The sequence below is a fragment of the Mesoplodon bidens genome (genome assembly GCF_964165515.1).
Source record: "Mesoplodon bidens genome assembly, chromosome: Y".
Lineage (NCBI taxonomy): Eukaryota > Metazoa > Chordata > Mammalia > Artiodactyla > Ziphiidae > Mesoplodon > Mesoplodon bidens.
Genome location: NC_138180.1, coordinates 16,495,808 through 16,519,503, shown reverse-complemented (window position 1 = coordinate 16,519,503; position 23,696 = coordinate 16,495,808). Strand labels below are relative to the sequence as shown.

At 48.8% G+C, this 23,696-nt stretch overlaps 1 pseudogene across 1 annotated transcript in view; it reads right to left on the bottom strand.

The window, feature by feature from the left end:
* LOC308609657 (ubiquitin-like modifier-activating enzyme 1) overlaps positions 1-23,085 on the bottom strand; it is an 80,856-nt pseudogene extending 57,771 nt beyond the window's left edge. The window contains exon 1 of the transcript in view: positions 22,931-23,085. The product of the transcript in view is annotated as a ubiquitin-like modifier-activating enzyme 1 (transcript). The remainder of the gene's footprint in view (positions 1-22,930) is intronic.
* Positions 23,086-23,696: the final 611 nt, after the last annotated feature.

The window sequence follows — 23,696 nt, the reverse complement described above, 5'->3', positions numbered from 1 at the left end:
CCACAAAGAGAGTACCCATGGTGAGAATACTGACTGGGACAGTTCCCATGATGACTTTTCTCTCTGTGACAGTGCCCTTGGGGACAGTTAGCGTGGTGAGATTTCTCACGGTGATAGTGACCATTGTTTCAGTGCTCATAGTGACAAGACCCATTGCGCCAGTGCCCATCATGACATTGTTCATGGTGATAGTTCTCATGGTGAGAGTGCCCATTGTGATATTACCCATGGTGAGAGTACTCAGTGATAAAGTGCTCATGGTGACAGTGCCTAAGTTGATAGTGCACATGGTGGCAGTGCAAAATGTTGACAGTGCCCATCATGACATTTCTTAATGTGATAGTCCTTGCAGTGACATTGTGCATGCTGACACTGCCCACGGTGACAGTGCTTTCGTTGACAGTGCTCATGGTGATAGTGCCAATGTTGGAAGTGCCCATCGTGAAAGTGCCCATGGTGACAGTTCTTATAGTGAGAGTGGTCAGAGTGGCAGTGCTCATGGCAAAGTGACCATGGTGACAGAGCTCACGGTGACAGTGCCCAAAGTCACAATACCCATGGTGACAGTGCTCAGACTGACAGTTCTCATGGTGATAGTGCCCATGGTGACAGTGCACATGGTGATACTGAGAATGGTGACAGTGCTAATGGTGACATTGGTCAGGGTTGCAGTACCCATGGTGATTGTGCTGAAACTGACAGTGCCTATGGTGATAGTGCCCATGGTGAGTGTGCTCACGTGAATAGTGCCGTGGTGGCAGTGCCCTTTGTGAAAGTGCTCATGATGACAGTGCCCATGTTGGTAGTTCCCATGGGGACAGTGCTCACGGTGATAGTGACCATGGTAACAGTGCACAGGGTGGCCGTGCCCTTGGTGAGAGTGCCCATGATGACAGTACTCATGGTGCCAGTGCTCATGGTGATAGTGCCCATGGTGACAGTGCACATGGTGGTAGTGCACATTGTGGCAGTGGAAAATGGTGACAGTGCTCATGTTGTCAGTTCTCATGGTGACAGTGCAAACGGCGACAACCCATGCTGACATTGCTCACAGTGACAGTGCACATGATACTAGTACCCGTGCTGACAGTGCTCACAGTGGTATTGCCCATGGTGGCCTTGCCCATGGTGACACTGCCCACGGTGACAATACCCATGATGACAGTGCCCATGGTGACAGTGCCCACGCTGCCATTGCCTATGGTGATAGTGCTCACAGTGACAGTACCCATGGTAACAGTGATCACGGTGAGAGTGTTCATGGTGATAGTGTCCATGGTAACAGTGCCCATGTTCACAATTCTCACAGTGATAATGCCTATGGTGAGAGAACCTAGGGTGAAAATGCCCATGGTGACAGTGCCCATGGTATCATGCCCATGGTGACAGTGCTCAGGGTCACAGTGCTCATGGTGGCCATGCTCATGGTGACAGTGTCCATGTTTACAGTGTTTATGGTGATAGATGTCATGGTGTCAGTGCCCACGGAGACAGTGCCCACGCTGACAAAGCCCATGGTGATACTTCCCATTGTGACAGTGCCCATGATGACAGTGCCCAGTGTGAGAAGGCCCATGGTGACAGTGCTCATGGTGACAGTGCTCATGATTGCAGTGCCATAAATAACAGTGCTCATTGTGGCAGTGCTCATGGTGGCCATGCTCATGGTGACAGTGTCCATGTTTACAGCGTTTATGGTGATAGATGTCATGGTGTCAGTGCCCAAGGAGACAGTGCCCACGCTGACAAAGCCCATGGTGATACTTCCCATTGTGACAGTGCCCATGATGACAGTGCCCAGTGTGAGAAGGCCCATGGTGACAGGGCCCACAGTGACCGTGCCTGTGGTGATAGTGCCAACAGTGAGAGTGCAAATAGTGACAGTGCTCAGGGTGAAACTGCCCATGGAGGCAATGCCCATGGTGATAGTGCTCATTGTGACAACCCCTCAGTGACAGTTCCAATGGTGATAGTCCCCGTGCTGACAGTTCTTACATTGAATGTGACCATGGTGATATTGCTCATGGTGACAGTGCTCATGGTGACAGTGCTCAAGGTGATGGTCTCCATGTTGACAGTGCCCATGGTGACACTTCTCATGGTGACAGTGCCTATGGTGAAAATTCTCATAGTGACAGTGCTCACGGTGAAGTGTCCATGGTGATATTACCCATGACAGTACTCATGGTAAATGTGCCCATGGTGACACTGCACATGGTGGCAGTGCAAAATAGTGGCAGTGCCTATGGAGATATTGCTCATGGTGACATTGCTTACGGTGATAGTGTGTATGGTGAAACTGCACACAGTGACAGTGCTCATGGTGGCAGTGTTAACGGCGATAGTGTTGATGGTGAATGAGCCGATGGTGACAGTGCCCAGAGTCACAATTCTCATGGTGTAGTGCTCACGGTACAGTGCCCAGGGTGACAATAAACAGGAAGATTGTACTCATGGTGACAGTGTTCATATTGGCATTGCCCATGTTCACAATTCTCACAGTGATAATGCCTATGGTGAGAGTACCTAGGGTGACAATGCCCATGGTGACAGTGCCCATGGTGTCATGCCCATGGTGACAGTGCTCAGGGTCACAGTGCTCATGGTGGCAGTGCCATAAATAACAGTGCTCATTGTGCCAGTGCTCATGGTGACATTGCCCATGTTTACAGTGTTTATGGTGATAGATGTCACGGTGTCAGTGCCCACGGGGACAGTGCCAAGGCTGACAAAGACCATGGTGATACTTCCCATTGTGACAGTGCCTACGGTGACAGTGCCCATGGTGACAGCACCCAGTGTCACAAGGCCCATGGTGACAGTGCTCACGGTGATGGTGCCCATGGTGACACTGCCGATGGTGAGATTGCCAATAGTGACAGTGCTCATGGTAAAACTGCCCAAGGAGACATCGCCCATGGTGATAGTGCTCATGGTGACAACCCCATGGTGACAGTACCAATGTTGGTAGTCCCCGAGGTGACAGGTCTTACATTAAATGTGACCATGGTGACAGTGCTCAAGGTGATAGTCTCCATGTTGGCAGTGCCAATGGTGACAAATCTCATGGTGACAGGGCCAATGGTGAAAATTCTAATAGTGAGAGTGCTCATGGTGACAGTGACCATGGTGATATTACCCATGGTGACAGAACTCATAGTGAAAATGCCCATGGTGACACTGCACATGGTGGCAGTACAAAATGGTGACAGTGTCCATGAGGATATTGATCATGGTGACATTGCTTATGGTGTTAGTCCTTACAGTGAGAGTGTGTATGGTGAAACTGCACACAGTGATAGTGCTCATGGTGACAGTGTTCACGGCGATAGTGCCAATGGTGAATGTGCCAATGGTGACTGTGCCCATAGTCACAATTCTCACGGTGTATTGCTTACGGTGACAGTGACCATGCTGAAAATACACAGGGTGACAGTATTCATGGTGACATTTCTCATGGTGATAGTGCCCATGGTGAGAGTGCCCATGTTCACAACTCTCACGGTGATAGTGCCCATTGTGACCATACCCAGGGTGACAGAGCTCATGATAAAAGTGTTCACGGAGACAGTGTCCATGGTGACAGTACCTACGGTGAAAATTTCCATGGTGAGAATGCTCATAGAGACAGTGCCCATGGTGACAATACCCAGGGTGTCCTGCCCATGGTGACAGTGACCATGGGGACACTTTTCATGAGGACAGTTCCATAAGTGACATTGCTCATTGTGGCAGTGCTCATGGTGACCGTGCTCATGGTGCCAGTGCCCATGGTTACAGAGCCTATGGTGATAGATGTCATGGTGGCCTTGCCCACGGTGACATTGCCCACGCTGACAAAGCCCATGGTGATACTTCCCATTGTGACAGTGCCAACGGGGGCAGATCCCATGGTGACAGTGCCCAAGATCACAGTGCCCATGGTGAGAGTGCTAACGGTGACAGTGCCCATGGTGACAATACACATTGTGACAGTATTCATGGTGACATTGCTCATGGTGATAGTGCCCATGGTGAGAGTGCCCATGTTTACAACTCTCATGGTGATAGTGCCCATAGTGACAATACCCAGGGTGACAAAGCTCATGGTAAAAGTGTTCACGGTGACAGTGCCCATGGTGACAGTACCTAAGGTGACAATTCCCATGGTGAGAGTGCTCATGGTGACAGTGCCCATGGTGGCAATACCCAGGGTGTCCTGCCCACGGTGACAGTGATCATGGTGACACTTCTCATGAGGACAGTGACATAAGTGACAGTGCTCATTGTGGCAGTGCTCATGGTGACCGTGCTTATGGTGACAGTGCCCATGGTCACAGTGCCCATGGTGAGACTGCTAATGGTGACTGTGCCCATTGTGACAGCACCCAGTGTGACAACGCCCATTGTGACAGTGCTCACGGTGACCGTGCTGACGTTGACAGTGCCAATGGTGATAGTGCCAATAGTGAGGGTGCTCATGTGAAACTGCCCATGGAGACACTGCCCATGGTGATAGTGCTCATCGTGACAACCTCTCGGAGGCAGTGCCAATGGTGAGAGCCCCGGTGATGACCGTTCTCATGGTGAAAGTGGCCCTGTTGAAATAGCTCATGGTGACAGTGTTCATGGTGATAGTGCTCAAGATGATAGTCTCCATGTTGACAGTGCCCATGGTGACAATTCTCATGGTGATAGGGCCAATGGTGAAAATTCTCATAGTGAGAGTGCTCACGGTGACAGTGACCATGGTGATATTACCCATGGTGACAGTACTCATAGTGAAAATGCCCATGGTGACACTGCACATGGTGGCAGTACAAAATGGTGACAGTGTCCATAGTGATATTGCTCATATGGATAGTGCCCATGGTGAGAGTGCCCATGGTTACAGTGCTCATGGTGACAGTACCCATAGTGTCAGTGCCCCTGGGGACAGTGCACACCGTTAGAGTGCCCATGGTGTCTGTGCCCATGGTGACAGATCTTATTGTGAAAAATCTCACCCTGCTAACTCTCCCCAAGGGCACTGTCACACAGAGAAAAGTCACCATGGGCACTGTCACAGACAGTATTCTCCCCTTTGGCACTCTCATTGTGAGCACTGCCACCGTGACCACTCTTACCATAAACACTGCTACCGTGAGCACTATCATGATAAGAACTGTCACCATGGGCACAGCCACCATGGGCACTCTCACGGTGTGCACCGTCACAAGGGGCACTGTCATCATGGGCACTGTCTCCATGAGCACTGTAACCATGGGCACTCTCACCATGGGCACTATCACCATGAGCAATATCACCATGGGCACTGTCACTATGCGCACTGCCACCAGATGCACCATGACCATGTGCACTGTCACCATGGTCAGTTTTCACCTTTGGTAGTCTCACCATGGGCACTGCCACCATGAGCACTGTCACAAGAACTGTCACTATGAGAACTGCCACCATGGGCACTTTCACCATGATTACTGTCACCGTCGGTATTGTCACCTTGGACACTGTCAACGTGAGTACTATCACTGTGAGCACTATAACCCTGAGCACTGTCACCATGGGCACAGCCTCAATGCGGACTGTCACCACGAACACTGTCACCATGGACACTATCATGGTGAGAACAGTCACCGTGGTCACTGTCACCATGGGCACTGTCCCCGTGAGCACTGTCACTAAGAGCATTATCACCATAGGCACTGTCACCATGAGAAGAGTCACCATGGGCACTGTCAACATGGAGACTATCACCTTGAGCACTGTCACCATGAGCACTGTCACCATGAGCAATTTCAACAGGGTCACTTTCACCGTGTGAACTGTCACCACGAGGACTCTCACCATTAGCACTGCCTCCGAGGTGTTGTCACGATGAGCACTATCGCTATGGGCAGTGTCTCCATGGACAGTGTCACCGTGAGGACTCTGTCAATTGACACTATCACCATCGGCACTGTCGGCATTGACACAGTCGCTGTGAGCACTTTCACAATGGGTGTTGTCACACTGGGTGCTGTCAACATGGCCACAGTCACAGTTATCACTCTCACCCTGGGTACTGTTATCTTGTGCACTGTCACCATGGTCTCTGTCACCGTGGGCACTGTCACAATGGGAAGTATCACCATGGGCTTTGTCATCATGGACACTGTCACCGTGGGCACAGCCACCGTGACATTGATCACCATAAGCACTGTAACCTTGGGCACTGTTCAGCATGAGCACGGTCACCATGAGCACTGACACAATGAGCACAGTCACTTATGGCTCTGTCCACATGAGCAGTGTCACCATGATCACTGTCACCATGGGCAGGACACCCTTGGTATTGTCACCATGGGCACTGTTACCATGAGCACTCCTAGCATGGGAATTGTCACCTTAAGTACTGTCACCATGGGCACTGCCACTGTGAGCACTTTTACCATGAGCTCTGTCACCCTGGGTAAAATCACCATGGGCACTGTTACCGTGAGCATGGTCACTATTAGAATTTTCACCATAGGCTCTCTCACCGTGAGAACTGTCACCATGGTCACATTCAATGTAAGAACTGTCACCACGGGGACTATCACCATTGGCCCTGTCACTGTGGGGTTGTTACCAAGAGCACTATCACCATGGGCAATGTCTCCATGGGCAGTTGCACCATGAGCACTGTCACTATTGGCACTCTCACCATCGGCACTGTCACAATGGGCACTGTCACCATGAGCAGTGTCACCATGGGACTTGTCACACTGGGCGATGTCACCATGGGCACTTTCACAATGGGAAGTATCACATGGGCTTTGTCAGCATGGGCACTGTCCCCGTGGGCACTGACACCGTGACATCTATCACCATAAACACTCTAAACATGGGCATTGTCACCATGAGCACGGTCACCATGAGCACTGCCCCAATGAGCACTGTTATTTATGGCACTGCAAACGTGAGCACTGTCACCATGAGCACTGTCCCCATGGGCATGACACCTTGGGCACTGTCTCCATGGGCATTGCCACACTAGGTACTCAAACCATAGGCATTATCACTGTGAGAATTGTGAACATGGGCACTGTCACCATGGGCACTATAACCCTGAGCACTGTCAACATGAGTACTGTCACCCTGGGTATTTTCACCATGGGCACTCTCACTATGAGCACTACACCATGAGATTTGGGACTATGGGCACTGTCACCATGTACACACCATGTGAACTATCACCATAAACACTGTCACCATGAACACTGACACTGCGTGCAGTGTCATCATGTGCACTTTCAGCGTAATGACTATCACCATAAGCAAAATCACCCTGAGCAATGTCACCATGGGCACTATCACCCTTTTGCACTGCCACCATATGCAGTGTCACCATGGGTAATATCACCATAAGCAGTTTCACCGTGAAAAATGTGACCATGCGGAATGTCTCTATGGGCACTGGAACCATGGGCATTGTCACTGTGAGCACTGTCCCAACAGGCACTATCACCATGGGAAATCTCACCATGCTAAGCGTCCCCATGGGCACGGTCACCATGAGAAGTGTCACCATGCACATTGTCACTGTCGGCACTCTCACCACGGGCACTGACATTGTGGGCACTGTCACCATGGCCACTGCCACCCTGAGTTCTGTCACCATGAACACTGTAACAATGCCTATTATCACCATGTGCACTGTCACCATGGCACTATCACCATGAGCACTGTCAGCAAGTGCACTGTCACTATTTAGCACTGTCACCAGGTGACCTACCACCATGGGCACTGTCACGATGTGCACTATCACTGTGAGCACAGTTACCATAGGTACTGTAACAATGCCCAGTGTCACCATCAGTACTGTCCCCATGGGAACTGCCTCCAAGAGTACTGTCACCATTAGCACTGTCACCACGAGCACTGCCACCTTGGGCACTGCTATTATGAGCACTGTCACCATGAGAACGGTCACTATGAGAACTGCCACCATGTGTATTTTCAACATGAGTACTCTCACCATGGGTATTGTCAGCATTTGCACTGTCACCATGAGAATGGTCACTATGAGAACTGCCACATGGGTATTTTCAACATGAGTAGTGTCATCATGGGTATTGTCACCATTTGCACTGTAACCATGAGCACTATTACTGTGAGCAGTATCACCATGAGCACTCTCACTATTGGCACTATCACGATCGGCACTGTCAGCATCGGCACGGTCACCGTGAGCACTGTCACAATGGGCGTTGTCACACTGGGCACTGTCACCATGGGCTCTGTCACCGTGAGCCCTGTCAAAATGGGAAGTATCACCATAGGCTTTGTCAGCGTGGGCACTTTCACTGTGGCACGGCCACCGTGACATCTATCACCATAAGCAATGTAACCATGGGCACTGTCACCATGAACACTGCCACAATGAACAATGTCACTTATGGCACTGTCCACAAGAGCAGTGTCACCATGATCACTGTCACCATGGGCAGGACACCCTGGGTATTGTCACCATGGGCACTGTCACCATGAGCACACTCACCATTTGAGATATCACCTTAGGTACTGTCACCACGGGCACTGCCACCGTGAGCACTTTTACCATGAGCTCTGTCACCCTGGGTATTGTCACCATGGACACTATCACCTTGAGAGTTGTGAACATGGGCACTCTCACCGTGAGCAATGTCACCATGAATACTGTCACCTTGTGTATTCTCACTATGGGCACTGTCACCGTGAGCACTACACTGTGAGAATTGTGACTATGGGCACTATCACCAACGGCACATTCACCATCGGCACTATCGCCGTGAACAGTGTCACCATGAGCACTGTCACTGTTGCAGTTTCACCATACACACTATCACTATAAGGACTATCACCGTAAGCAATGTCACCATGATCAACATCACCATGGGCACTGTCACCATTTTGCACTGCCACCATGTGCAGTGTCACCATGGGCACTTTTACCAAGAGTACTGTCACCATGGGTAATATCATCATGGGCACTGTCACCGTGAAAATGGTCATTATGGTCGCACTCCATGTAAGAACTCTCACCACGGGCACTATCACCATTGGCACTGTCACTGTGGGGTTGACACCAGGAGAACTATCACCATGGGCAATGTTACCATGGGCAGTTTCACCATGAGCACTCTCACTATTGGCACTCTCACCATCGGCACTGTCACCATGGGCATGGTCACCGTGAGCACTGTCACCATGGGCCTTGTCACACTGGGCACTGTCACCATGGGCATTCTCACCATTAGCACTTTCACTATGGGTACTGTCACCAGGGGCACTACCACCATGGGTAATGTTATCAGGGACACTTACCAGGTGAGCACTTTCACCATGGGCACTGTCACCATGAGCACGGTCACCGTGAGCACTGTCACCATGGGCCTTGTCACACTGGGCGCTGTCACCATGGGCACTGTCACCGTGAGCACTATCACAATGGGAAGTAACACCATGGGCTTTGTCAGCCTGGGCACTGTCCCCGTGGGCACTGACACCGTGACATCTATCACCATAAACACTATAAACCTGGGCACTGTCACCATGAACACTTTCACCATGAGCACTGTCACCATGGGCATGCCACCATGGGCATTGTCACCCTAGGTACACTCACCATAGGTGTTATCACTGTGAAAATTGTGACCATGGGCACTCTTACCATGGGCACTATCACCCTGAGCACTGTCACCATGAGTAATGTCACCCTGGGTAATTTCACCATGGGCACTGTCACTGTGAGCAATACACCATAAGAATTGTGACTATGGGCACTGTCACCATGGACACTCTCAGCATGGGAACTATCACCATGAACACTGTCACCATGAACACTGTTACTGGGTGCAGTGTCACCATGCACACTGTCACTGTAAGGAATATCACTGTAAGGAGAGTCACCTTGAGCAATGTCACCATTGGCACTGTCACCATTTTGCACTGCCACCGTGTGCAGTGTCACCATGGGCAATATCAACATAGGCACTTTCACCATGAGAAATGTGACCATGCGGAATGTCTCTATGGGCACTGGCACCATGGGAATTGTCACTGTGAGCACTGTCACAACGGGCAGTATCACCATGAGAAATCTCACCATGCGAACTGTCCCCATGGGCACTGTCACCGTGAGAAGTGTCACCATGGGCACTGTCACTGATGGCACTGGCACTAAGGACACTGTCATTGTGGGCATTGTAACAATGCCCATTATCACCCTGTGCACTGCCACCATGGGCACTATCACCATGAGCACTGTCAGCATGTGCACTGTCACTATTTAACACTGTCACCAGGTGAACTACCACCTTGGGCACTGTCATGATGTGCACTATCACCATGAGCATTGTTACCATGGGCACTGTAACGATGCGCAGTGTCACCATCGGTATTTTCCCCATGGGAAATGCCACCAAGAGCACTGTCACCATTAGCACTGTCACCACGAGCATTGCCACCTTGGGCACTGCTATTATGAGCACTGTCACCATGAGAACTGTCACTATGAGAACTGCCACCATAGGTATTTTCATCATGAGTACTCTCACCATGGGTATTGTCACCATTTGAACTGTCACCATGAGCACTATCACCATGAACACTCTCACTGTGGTCACTGTCACCATGAGCACTGTCTCCATGGGTACTGGCACAATGTGGACTGGCACCATGAGCCCTTTCACCATGGGCACTATCACTGTGAGCACTCTCACTATGGTCACTGTCACCATGGGCACTGCCATCATAGGCAGTGGCGCCATGGGCACTGTCAACATGGGCACTGCCACCATCGGCACTATCACTTTGATCACTGTCACCATGCGTACTGCAACCATGAGAACTGGCACCGTGTGTATTGTCTGTATGGGTTGTCACCGTGTGCACTGTCACCATGAGAACTGTCAACATGGGCACTGTCACCATTTTTCACTGCCACCATGTGCAATGTCACCATTGGCACTATCACCATGAGAACTGTCACCATGAGTACTGTCCTCATGGGCACTGTCACCAAGGGAACGGCAACCATGTGCACTGTTACCATGGTCACTATCACCATGAGCACTCTCACCATGGGAACTACCAACATGAGCAATGTCATCCTGTGCACTTTCACAATAGGAACTGCTACCATGGGCACTATTAACGTGCGGACTCTCACCATGGGCAATATAACCATGGGCACTGTCACCGTGAGCACTGACACCATCGGCACTGTCACCATGAGCACTATTATTGTGAGCACTACCACCGTGAGCACTCTCACCGTGGACACTGTCACCATGGGCACTGTCAGTGTGAGCACTGTCACTAGGGTTACTGGCACAATGCAGACTGTCACAATGAGCCCTGTCACCATGGACACTATCACCATGAGCACTTTCACCGTGGTCACTGTTACTATGGGTACTGTCACTGTGAGCAATGTCACCATAAGCAATGGCACCATGGGTACTGTCACCATGGGCACCGTCATCATGGGCATTGTCACCATGGGCAGTGTCACCATGGGCACTGCCACCATGGGCACTATCACTGTGAGCACTGAAACCACGGGTACTGCTACCATGAGCACTGTCAGCATGGGTTGTCACCGTGTTCACTGTCACCATTCCTCATATAGAAACCATTGCTGCAGCAGATACAAAACCTCACCACTGAAGAGAGATCAATTCTTTGTCTGACACGTCCGTGCCAGAGACCTCACAAGAGACAAGCCATCTCTACGAGAACTTCAAACCCACCAATTTGGGGTCAGATTAAATGACTTGCTAATGACGCCGAGAAAGTGGTAATAGACCAGGGAGCTACCTTAACACCTGGAAATCTTTTTGTTGCTATGCTTGCTATATTGGCCTGCCAGGTAACTAGGGGAAATGTTTTGGGTAATTCTTATTGGACTTATCTCCCTGATCCACTGATTTTACAAACTGTAGCCTGGGATAATGAGGGTATACCAGTGTCTACTACTATGCCCAGGTTAATGGGAGGAGCCATAAGCTCCTATCCATATAATAAATTTAAACAAAGAATAATTTTATTTTTCAAGGAAAATCAGGGTTCCATCCTATATGTTTTATATTTCCATCAATTAATAATTCTGTAGCCTCTCGTAAGGATGGTTGTATACTGGTTTTTCCTAAAGGACAGCTTACTGCTTCTCCTTCGAGTCAATCTAATAAGAGACTTCTTTGGTCTTTGATTTATCTAGCACCCGGAGAAGATCAAACTTAGAATCAACCTTCCTCTCATTCTTTAAATTTCCTCCTTGTAATCCTCCTTAAAGTATTCATACAGGAATACAGTCATTTATATTACAATCTCCGGAAGACCAATTGGATAGTAACTGGGATGCTGTAGGTACCAATACAGGATTTCCTACATGGAATTATTGTATATATTCTTCAAGAATTGATATTCCCATAGAGGATACCACAAAAAATGTGCATGATTGGAGTAATCCTGATCCATGTAAGGATTATAGATCTTATTTACAACATCTTGCACGTTATGATTGGAATAATTCATTCATTCCTGCTTCTATGCTTGTTAATAGATGGCACACTGGAGGATGGGTGCCTCCTATCCTAACTATGGCTCAAGATAATATGTATTATGCACAGACCCAGCTTTGGAAAGCTATTGTTGCACCATCGCCAGTTATTCTTCAAAGACTTAAAAATATGGGCATTTATTCTATGCAGGCTTGTGTGTCAGCACCTTATGTATTCTTGGTAGCCCCAAAATATGTGGATTTAAATATTTATCATAATGCTTCTGATTCTACATTTTGGACACATTGCTTTGATTGTATTTTGACAAGTTGTATAAATTCCTCTATGAATGTACAAGTTTTAATGATTCTTGAACGACCACCATATATTATGTTGCCTGTAAAATTGTCCTCTGCCTGGTATGATGATTATGGCTTACAAGTTTTGCATGAAACTGAAGTTTTATTACGTTCAAAAAGATTTGTTTCCGCTTTAATTCTAGGAATATCTACATTTATAGCTGTAATAGCATCATTTTCTCTTTCAATAAGTTCCGTAACTCAACAAGTACATACAGCTCAACATGTAAATGAGCTTTCAAAAAATGTATCTTTAGCTCTGGCTACTCAGGAAGTTATAGACAGAAAGTTAGAAGCAAAGGTGGATGTCTTAGAAGAAACAATTTTACATATAGGGCAAGAATTAACAGCACTCAAAATAAGATTAACTTTGACGTGTCATAAAAAATATAGATGGATTTGTGTTACTCCTCTAAAAGTGAATGCATCATTATATTCTTGGGAACAAATTTGTACTCATATTATGGAAGTTTGGAACCAAACAACTGTTAGTTTAGACGTTACTAAATTACATCAAGAGATTCATGACATAGGAAATACAAACTTAGATTTATCTCCAGGATAGTCTCCTCAGATTTTTTTTGATAGCATTAAGTCATTTGTGTCACATAAAACCTTATTCTCAATGCTCATTAATGGAGGAATCATTGCAGGAATTGTACTAATTCTGATATTTGTACTTCCAGTCATTGTCAGAATAATTATTAAAAACATCAAACAACTTTTTGGGGAGCTACATACTGCACTTTTAAAAAAAAAGAAAAAGTGGGAGATGTTGGAAGCCATCCTGGAGCCATTGCACCATGACAAAATCATGGAGCAATAGAAGGCGAAACTGCAAGGCAGCGCCATGCCAGGAAGGTGGACTACAGTTCTGCTGTTATGTTTTATGGAAATAAATTTACATATAGGGGCAATTTTGGGGGATATTGCTCCACGTGAAAGAAAAATTCCTCTAGGACTCCCCCTCCTGAAACTACAACAGATTGGGAAGTACCCACTAAAGCCCTGGGGAAATGGGTAAAGAATTAAGAGCCTGGCACTAAAGCCATGTCTTTATGAAAAACACCCTCTAGTATGGAGTTATGGCCATGGGCCAGAGTTCCTGATAACATAGGAAATGTATGGTTCTATTATAAAGGAACATTAATTATAGAAAAGCAAATGACTAGAGCAGAATTGGTTGTTAGGATAGGGAGAAAACACTGTCTCAGTTGGAGGAAACAACAAGAAAGGGCATGCCGGGTATATTGTAAATATTTTCATGGAACCCATGTAAAAGGCTGCCCATGCAAGAAGAGAAATAGGAACAAATAGCTCCAACTTTTACAATTAAAATTATCATATAACTGCTTGGCTTAGTTACTAAGAAATAACCTGTGATTAATGGGAACTTGGGGAAATATCTTAGTAGGACATCTAGAAACTAGGGGATATTTTTTAAAAACAATCTTTATAGAACATTTTGAGGTTTGATTGTGCTAAGACTGTTTAGCCACGTACCTGGTAATGGAATAAACCACAATATATAAACCTGTGATTGTAAACAATAGAAGAAGAAGAAAGAATAAAGACGTGAAAAAGAGAAACATGCAATGCTGATACTTCAAGAATTTTAATAGAATTATTTCCTTTGCCGACACTATCCATCCCTCGGGAATCCCTGGACTCAATGGAGCTGGACTCCGTCAAGTGCACATGGTAATACTGCCAATGGTGACAGTGCTCATGGTGATATTGCCCATGGTTGCAGTACCCATGGTGACAGTGCTCAAACTGACAGTGCCCATGGTGACAGTGTCCACAGTGACCATGCCTATGATGACAGTGCCCAAGGTGACAGTTACCATTGTGACATTGTCTATGGTGACAATGTTCACGGTGAGATTGCCCATGGTGACAGTGACCACGGGAACAATGCTCATGGTGATAGTTCCCATGGTGACATGGCTCACGGTGAGCCTCCGCATTGTGCCAGTGCCCATGGAGACAGTGCTCATAAAGAAAGTGCTCATGGTAACACTGCTAACGGTGACAGTGCCCATGGTGAAAATACCCATGGTGATAGTACTCATCATGAGAGTGCCCCTGGTGGCCATGCCAATGGTGAGAGTGCCCATGGTGAAAGTACTTATGGTGATAGTTCTAACGGTTACAGTGTTCATGGTAATAATGCTCACAGTGGCAGTGCCCACAGTGACAGTGCCCATGGAGAGTGCCGACAGTGACAGTGTCCATGGTGACAGTTATCACGGTTACAGAGCCCATGGTGACAGTTAACATGGTGAGACTGCTCACTGTGATAATACCAATTCTGACAGTGCTCATAGTGCCAAGGCCCATGGCGCCAGTGCCCATTATGACATTGCTCACGGTGATAGTTCTCATGGTGACAGTTCCCATGGTGATATTATCCATGGTGACAGTACTCAATGATAAAGGGCCCATGGTGACAGTGCCCATGGTGATAGTGCACATGGTGGCAGGGCCAAATGGTGACAATGCCCATGGTGATATTACTCATGGTGACATTGCTTACGGTGATAGTCCTTAGGGTGATAGTGCACATGGGGACACTGCACACAGTGACAGTGTTCATGGTGACAGTGCTCATGGTTGCAGTACCCATGGTGACAGTGCTCACAGTGACAGTTCCCATGGTGGCAGTGCCAATGATGACAGGGCCCATGGTGACAGTGCCCATGGTGACAGTGAACACGGTGAGAGTGCTCACAGTGATAGAGCCCATGGTGACCGGGCTCATGGTGAAAGTCCGCATTGTACCAGTGACCATGGTGACAGTGCTCATGGTGATAGTGCTTGCGGTAATAGTGCTAATGGTGACAGTGCAAATGGTGTCAATACCCATGGTGACAGCACTCATATTGAAACTACCCAAGGTGGCAGTGTTCGAGGTGACAGTGTTCTTGGTGTCAGTTCCCATGGGGACAGTACCGATTGTGACACTGCACATTGTGACAGTGCCCATGGTAACTATGCTCACTGTGACAGTGCCCATGTTGAAAATGCCCATGGTGAGAGTATTCATCATAAAAGTTCCCATGTGGCAATTCTAATAGTGACATTTGTCACAGTGACAGAGCTCATGGTGACACAACAAATGGTGTCAATACCCATGGTGACAGTACTCATAGTGAAAATACCCATGGTGGCAGTTCCCATGGCGACAGTTCTCATGGTAACAGTGCTCATAATAGCAGGGCCCAAGGTGGCAGTGCTCGTACTGACAGTGCTCTTGGTAACATTGTTCACGGAGAGAGTTCTCATGGTGACAGTATCCATGGTGATATTGTGCATGCTGACATTGCTTAAGGTTATAATCCTTGTGTGATAGTGCACATGGTGACAGGGCAAAAGGTGACAATACCCATGGCGACAGTACTCATGGTGAAAATAACCATGGTGGCAGTTCTCATAGTGACAATTCTCAGGGGCACAGTGCTCATAATAGCAGGGCCCAAGGTGGCAGTGGTCGTGGTGACAGTGCTCATGGTGACAGTGCACTTGGTGACAGTCCCCATGGGAACAGAACTGATGGTGAAAATGCACTTTGTGACAGGGCCAATGGTAACCTTGGTCTCGGGGATATTGCACATGGTGAGCATGCCCATGGTGACATTGCCCATGGAGACAAAGCTCAGTGTGAAAATGCTCATGGTGACAGTGCTCATGGTGGAAGTGACCATGGTGACACTGCTCATTGTGGCAGTGCTAATGGTGACAGTGCGGATGATGACAGTACTTGTGGTGATAGAGTTCACAGTGGCTGTGGTCATGGTGATAGTGCTCACGGAGGCAGTGCCCTCAGTGATACTGCTCATGCTGGCAAGGCCCATGATGATAGACGTATGGTGACAGTGCCCACCATCACAGTGCAAAGGTGAGAGAGCTTACAGTGACATACAAGCTGGTGACAGTGTCCAAGAAGACAATGGCCATGGTGACAGTGCCCACGGTGACAGTGCCCATGGTAACAGTGCTCATGGTGACACTGCCCATGGTGGCAGTGCCCCTGGTGACAGTATTTATGATGCTGCTGCTCACGGTAGCAGTGTTCATCATTATAATGCTCATGGTGGCAGTGCCCACAGTGACAGTGCCCATGGTGACAGTGCCCATGATGACAGTGCCCATGGTGAAAGTGCTTACCTGGAAAGGGTCCATGATAACAATACCGACGGTGGTAGGGACCCTGGTGACAGTGCCCATAGTGACAGTGCTAATTGTGAGAATGCCCATGGTGACAGCACCCATGTGACAAGGCCCCTGGTGACAGTGCCTACGATGAAACTGCACATGATGTCAGTGCCCATGGCGACAGTGCCCATGGTTACAATGTTCATGGTGACACTGGTCATGGTGGCAGTGCCCCTGGTGACAGTGCACACCATGAGTATGCATATGATGGCCATGCTAATTGTGATAGTGCCCGTGGTGACAGTATTTATGATGATACTGCTCACAGTAGCAGTGTTCATTGTAATAATGCTCATGGTGGCAGTGCCCACAATGACAGTGCCCATGGACATTGCCAAAAGTGACAGGGCCCATGGTGACACATACCACAGGGAGACTGCTCATTGTGATAGTGCCCATTGTGACAGTGCTCAGAGTGACAAGGCCCATGGCGCCAGGGCCAATCATGTTATTGCTCACGGTGATAGTTGTCATGGTGACAGTGCCCACGGTGATATTACCCATGGTGAGAGTACTCAATGATAAAGTGCCCATTCTGACAATTCTCATGGTGATACTGCCCATGGTGAGAGTGCACAGGGTGATAATGCCAATGGTGACAATGCTCATGGTGACAGTGCTCATGGTTGCAGTATCCATGGTGACAGTACTGAAACTGACAGTGTCCCTGGTGACAGTGTCCACAGTGATAATGCTCGTGGTGATACTGCCCGTGGTGACACAGTGCTAATGGTGAAATTGCCCTTGGAGAGAGTACCCATGTTGACAGTGCCCTTGGTGACGTTCTCATGTTGACAGTGCTCACAGTGATAGTGCCCATGGTGACATTGTGCATGGTAGCAGTGCCTAAGGTGAAAGTGCTGACAGTGACAGTGCCCATGGTGACAGTGTTCATGGTGACATTACAAATGGTGACAATACCCATGGTGACAGTACCCCTGGTGAAAATACCCATTGTGGCATTTCTCATAGTTACCATTCTCATGGGGACAGTGCTCATAATAGAAGTGTGCAAGGTGGCAGTGCTCATGGTGACAGTGCTCTTGGTAATATTGCACACGGTGATAGTTCTCATGGAGACAGGGCCCATGGAGATATTACCCATGGTGACAGTACTCAATGATAAAGTGCCCATGGTGACAGTGCCCAAGGTGATAGTCCACATGGTGCAGTTCAAAATGGTTACAGTGTCCATGGTGACATTGCACATGGTGACATTGCTTAAGGTGATAATCCTTGCGGTGATAGTGCACATGGTGACAGTGCAAATGGTGACAGTAGCCATGGCGACAGTACTCATGGTGAAAATACGCATCATGGCAGTTCTCATAGCGCCAGTTCTCAGGGTGACTGTGCTCATAATAGCATGGAACAAGGTGGCAGTGGAAGTGGTGACAGTGCTCATGGTGACAGTGCCCTTGGTGAAAGTTTCCATAGGAACAGTACTGATGGTGACACTGCAATTTGTGACAGAGCCAACGGTAACCTTGCTCGCAGTGATAGTGCACATGGTGAAAGTGCCCAAGGTGACATTTCCCATGGAGACATGGCTCAGTGTGACAGGGTTCATGGTGACAGTGCTCATGGTGGAAGTGCCCATGGTGACACAGGTCATTGTGGCAGTGCACATGAGGACAGTGCCGATGACGACAGTGCTTAAGGTGATAGAGTTCACAGTGGCTGTGCTCATGGTGATAGTGCTCATGGAGGCAGTGCCCTTAGCGACAAAGCTCAAAATGGCAATGCCCAGGTGATAGACGCATGGTGACAGTGTCTACGATCAGAGTGCAGTGGTGAGAGAGCTCACGGTGACAGTGTAAATGCTGACACTGCCCACGAGGACAATGGCCATGGTGGCAGTGCTCATGGTGACAGTGCCCATGATGACAGTGTCCATGGTGCAAGTGCTCAATTGGAAAGGGCCCATGATGTCAATACCCATGGTGGTAGTGCCCCTGGTACAGTATCCATAGTGAAAGAGCTAATGGTGAGAATGCGCATGGTGACAGCACCCATGTGACAAGGCCGCTGGTGACAGTGCCCATGGTGACACTGCCCATGATGTCAGTGCCGATGGTGAGAGTGCCCATGGTTACAGTGCTCATGGTGACATTGCCCATGGTGGCAGTACCCCTGGTGACAGTGCACACCATAAGTATGCGTATGGTGACCGTGCCAATTGGGAAAGTGTCCATGGTGAGAGTATTTATGATGATAGTGCTCACAGTAGCAATGTTCATCATAATAATGCTCACGGTGGCAGTGCCCACAGTAACAGTGACCGTGGACAGTGCCAAAAGTGACAGTGCCAATGGTGAGAGTTCTAAGGGAGACAGTGTCCATCGTGACAGATACCACAGTGAGACTGCTCACGGTGATAGTGCCCATTGTGACAGTGCTCATAGTGACAAGGTCCATGGCGCCAGGGCCAATCATGATATTGCTCACAGTGATAGTTGTCATGGTGAAAATGCCCATGGTGATATTACCCATGGTGAGAGTACTCAATGATAAAGTGCCCATGGTGACAGTGCCTATGGTCATAGTGCACATGATGGCAGTTCAACATGGTGACAGTACCAGTGGTGACATTGCTCATGGTGACATTGCTTAACGTGATAGTACTTGCGGTGATAGAGCGCATGGTAACACTCCTCACCATGACAGTGCTCTTGGTGAAAGTGCACACGGTGACAAACCATACTGACAGTGCACATGGTGACAGTGCCTATGGTGGCAGTGCCCATGGTGACATTGCCCATTGCGACACTTCCCCACAGTGACACTGCACATGATGACAGTGCCCACCGTGAAAGTGCCCACGCTGACGTTGCCTATGGTGACAGTGCTCATGGTGATAGTGCCCATGGTGACAGGGCTCTTGGTGAGAGTCCGAATTGTGCCAGTGCCCATGGTGAAAGTGCTTACGGTGATAGTGCTCACCATAATAATGCTCATGCTGACAGTGTAAATGGTGACAATACCTATGGTGAGGGTACTCATGGTGAAAATACCCATGGTGACAGTTCTCATAGCGAAAGTTCTCATGGTGACAGTGCTCCTAATAGCAGTGCCCAAGGTGGCAGTGACCGTGGTGCCATTGCTAGTGGTGACAGTACACCTGGTGACAGATCCCCTGGGGACATTACCGAAGGTGACTCTGCACATTCTGACATTGCCCATGGTAACGTTGCTCACAGTGATAGTGCACATGGTGACAGTGCCCATGATGGTATTGCACCTGGTGACAGTGTCCATAGTCACAATTCCCATGGTGTAGTCCTCACAGTGACAGAGCCCATGGTGACAATACCCAGGGTGACATTACTCATGGTGACAGTGCTCATGGTGATAGTGCCTTTGGTGACCGTGTCCATGATCATAATTCTCACGGTGATAGTGCCCATGGTGACAATACCCAGGGTGACAGAGCTCATGGTCACAATGCTCACGGTGAATGTTCCCATGGTCCCAGTACCTACCTAGGGTGTAATGCCCATGCTGAGAGTGCACATGGTGACAGTGCCCATGGTGACAATAACCAGGGTGTCAAGCCCATGGTGACACTACACATGTAAGCAGTGCCAGAAGAGACAGTGCTCATTGTGGCATTGCTCACGGTGACAGTGCTCACTGTGACAGTAGCCATGGTGGCAGTGCCCTGGATAAAAGTGCACACCTTGAGAGTGCCCATGTTGGCCATGCCAATCGTGACAGTGCCCATGGTGACAGTACTTATGATGATAGTTCTAACGGTTGCAGTGTTCATGGTAATAATGCTCACGGTGGCAGTGCCCACAGTCACAGTGCCCATGGTGAGAGTTATCACGGTGACAGTGCCCATGGGGACAGTTACCATGGTGAGACTGCTCACTGTGATAATACCAATTCTGACAGTGCTCATAGTGACAAGGCCCATGGCGACAGGGACCATTATGACATTGCTCACGGTGATAGTTCTCACGGTGACAGTTCCAATGGTGATATTACCCATTTTGAGCGTCCTCAATGATAACGGGCCCATGGTGGCACTGCTCATGGTGACAGTGCCCATGGTGACATTGCTCACGGTGATATTGCTTACGGTGATTGTCTTTATTATGATAGTGTCTATGGGGACACTGCACACAGTGACAGTGATCATGGTGACATTGCTCATGGTGACAGTGCTCATCATTGCAGTACCCATGGTGACAGTGCTCACAGTGACAGTTCCCATGGTGGCAATGCCAATGATGACAGGGCCCATGGTGACAATGCACATGATGACAGTGCTCACGGTGACAGTGCTCACAGTGACAGTGCCCATGGTGACAGGGCTCATGGTGAAAGTCCACATTGTACAAGTGCCCATGGTGACAGATTTCACAGTGATAGTGCTCGCAGTATTAGTGCTCATGGTGACAGTGCAACTGGTAACAATACCCATGGCGACAGTACTCATGGTGAAAATACCCATGGCGGCAGTTTTCATAGTGACAGTTCTCAGGGTAACAGTGCTCATAATAGCAGGGACCAAAGTGACAGTGCTCATTGTGACAGTGCTCATGGTGACAGTGCACTTGTTGACAGTTTCCATAGGAACAGTACCGAAGGTGACACTGCACTTTGTGACAGAGCCAACGGTAACCTTGCTCACAGTGATAGGGCACATGGTGAAATTGCCCATGGTGACAATTCCCATGGAGACATGGCTCACTGTGACAAAGTTAATGGTGACAGTGCTTATGGTGGAAGTGCCCATGGTGACACAGCTCATTGTGGCTGTGCACATGGGGACAGTGCCGATGATGACAGTGCTTAAGGTGATAGAGTTCACAGTGGCTGTGCTCATGGTGATAGTGCTCATGGAGGCAGTGCCCTTAGTGACACTGCTCAAGCTGGCAATGCCCAGGTGATAGACGCATGGTGACAGTGTCCACGATCACAGTGCAATGGTGAGAGAGCTCAAGGTGACAGTGTAAATGCTGACACTGCCCACGAGGACAATGGACATGGTGGCAGTGCCCATGGGGACAGTGCCCATGATGACATTGCCCATGGTGAAAGTGGTCACCTGGAATGTGCCCATGATGTCAATACCCATGCTGGTAGTGGCCCTGGTACAGTACCCATAGTGAAAGAGCTAATGGTGAGAATGCCCATGGTGACCGCACCCATGTGACAAGGCCGCTGGTGACAGTGCCCATTGTGACACTGCCCATGATGTCAGTGCTGATGGTGAGAGTGCCCATGGTTACAGTGCTCATGGTGACACTGCCCATGATGTCAGTGCCCCAGGTGACTGTGCACACCACGAGCATGAACATGCAGATGGTGCCAATTGGGACAGTGTCCATGTGACAGTATTGATGATGATAGTGCTCACAGTAGCAATGTTCATCATAATAATGCTCACGGTGGCAGTGCCCACAGTGACAGTGCCCGTGTACAGTGCCAAAAGTGACAGTGCCCATTGTGACAGTTCTAAGGGAGACAGTGTCCATGGTGACAGATACCACAGTGAGACTGCTCACGGTGATAGTGTCCATTGTGACAGTGCTCATAGTGACAAGGTCCATGGCGCCAGGACCAATCATGATATTGCTCACAGTGAGATTTGTCATGGTGACAATGCCCATGGTGATATTACCCATGGTGAGAGTACTCAATGATAAAGTGCCCATGGTGACAGTGCCTATGGTGATAGTGCACATGATGGCAGTGCAACATGGTGACAGTACCAATGGTGACATTGCTCATGGTGACATTGCTTAACGTGATAGTACTTGCGGTGATAGAGCGCATGGTAACACTGCCCACCATGACAGTGCTCTTGGTGAAAGTGCACACGGTGACAAACCATACTGACAGTGCTCATGGTGACAGTGCCAATTGTGACATTTCCCCACGGTGACACTGCACATGATGAAAGTGCCCATGGTGAAAGGGCCCACGCTGATGTTGCCTAAGGTGACAGTGCTCACGGTGATAGTGCCCATGGTGACATGGCTCTTGGTGCGAGTACGAATTGTGCCAGTGCCCATGGTGAAAGTGCTAACGGTGATAGTGCTCACCATAATATTGCTTATGCTGAGTGTGCAAATGGTGACAATACCTATGATGAGGGTACTCATGGTGAAAATACCCATGGTGACAGTTCTCATAGCGACAGTTCTCATGGTGACAGTGCTCCTAATAGCAGTGCCCAAGGTGGCAGTGCCCGTGGTGCCATTGCTAGTGGTGACAGTACACCTGGTGACAGATCCCCTGGGGACATTACCGAAGGTGACTCTGCACATTGTGACATTGCCCATGCTAACCTTGCTCACAGTGATAGTGCACATGGTGACAGTGCCCATGATGGTATTGTACCTGGTGACAGTGCCTATAGTCACAATTCCCATGGTGTAGTGTTCACGGTGACAGAGCCCATGGTGACAATACCCAGGGTGACATTACTCATGGTGACAGTGCTCATGGTGATTGTGCCTTTTGTGAGAGTGTCCATGAGCATAATTCTCACGGTGATAGTGCCCATGGTGACAATACCCAGGGTGACAGAGCTCATGGTCACAATGCTCACAGTGAATGTTCCCATGGTCCCAGTACCTAGGGTGTAATGCCCATGCTGAGAGTGCTCATGGTGACAGTGCCC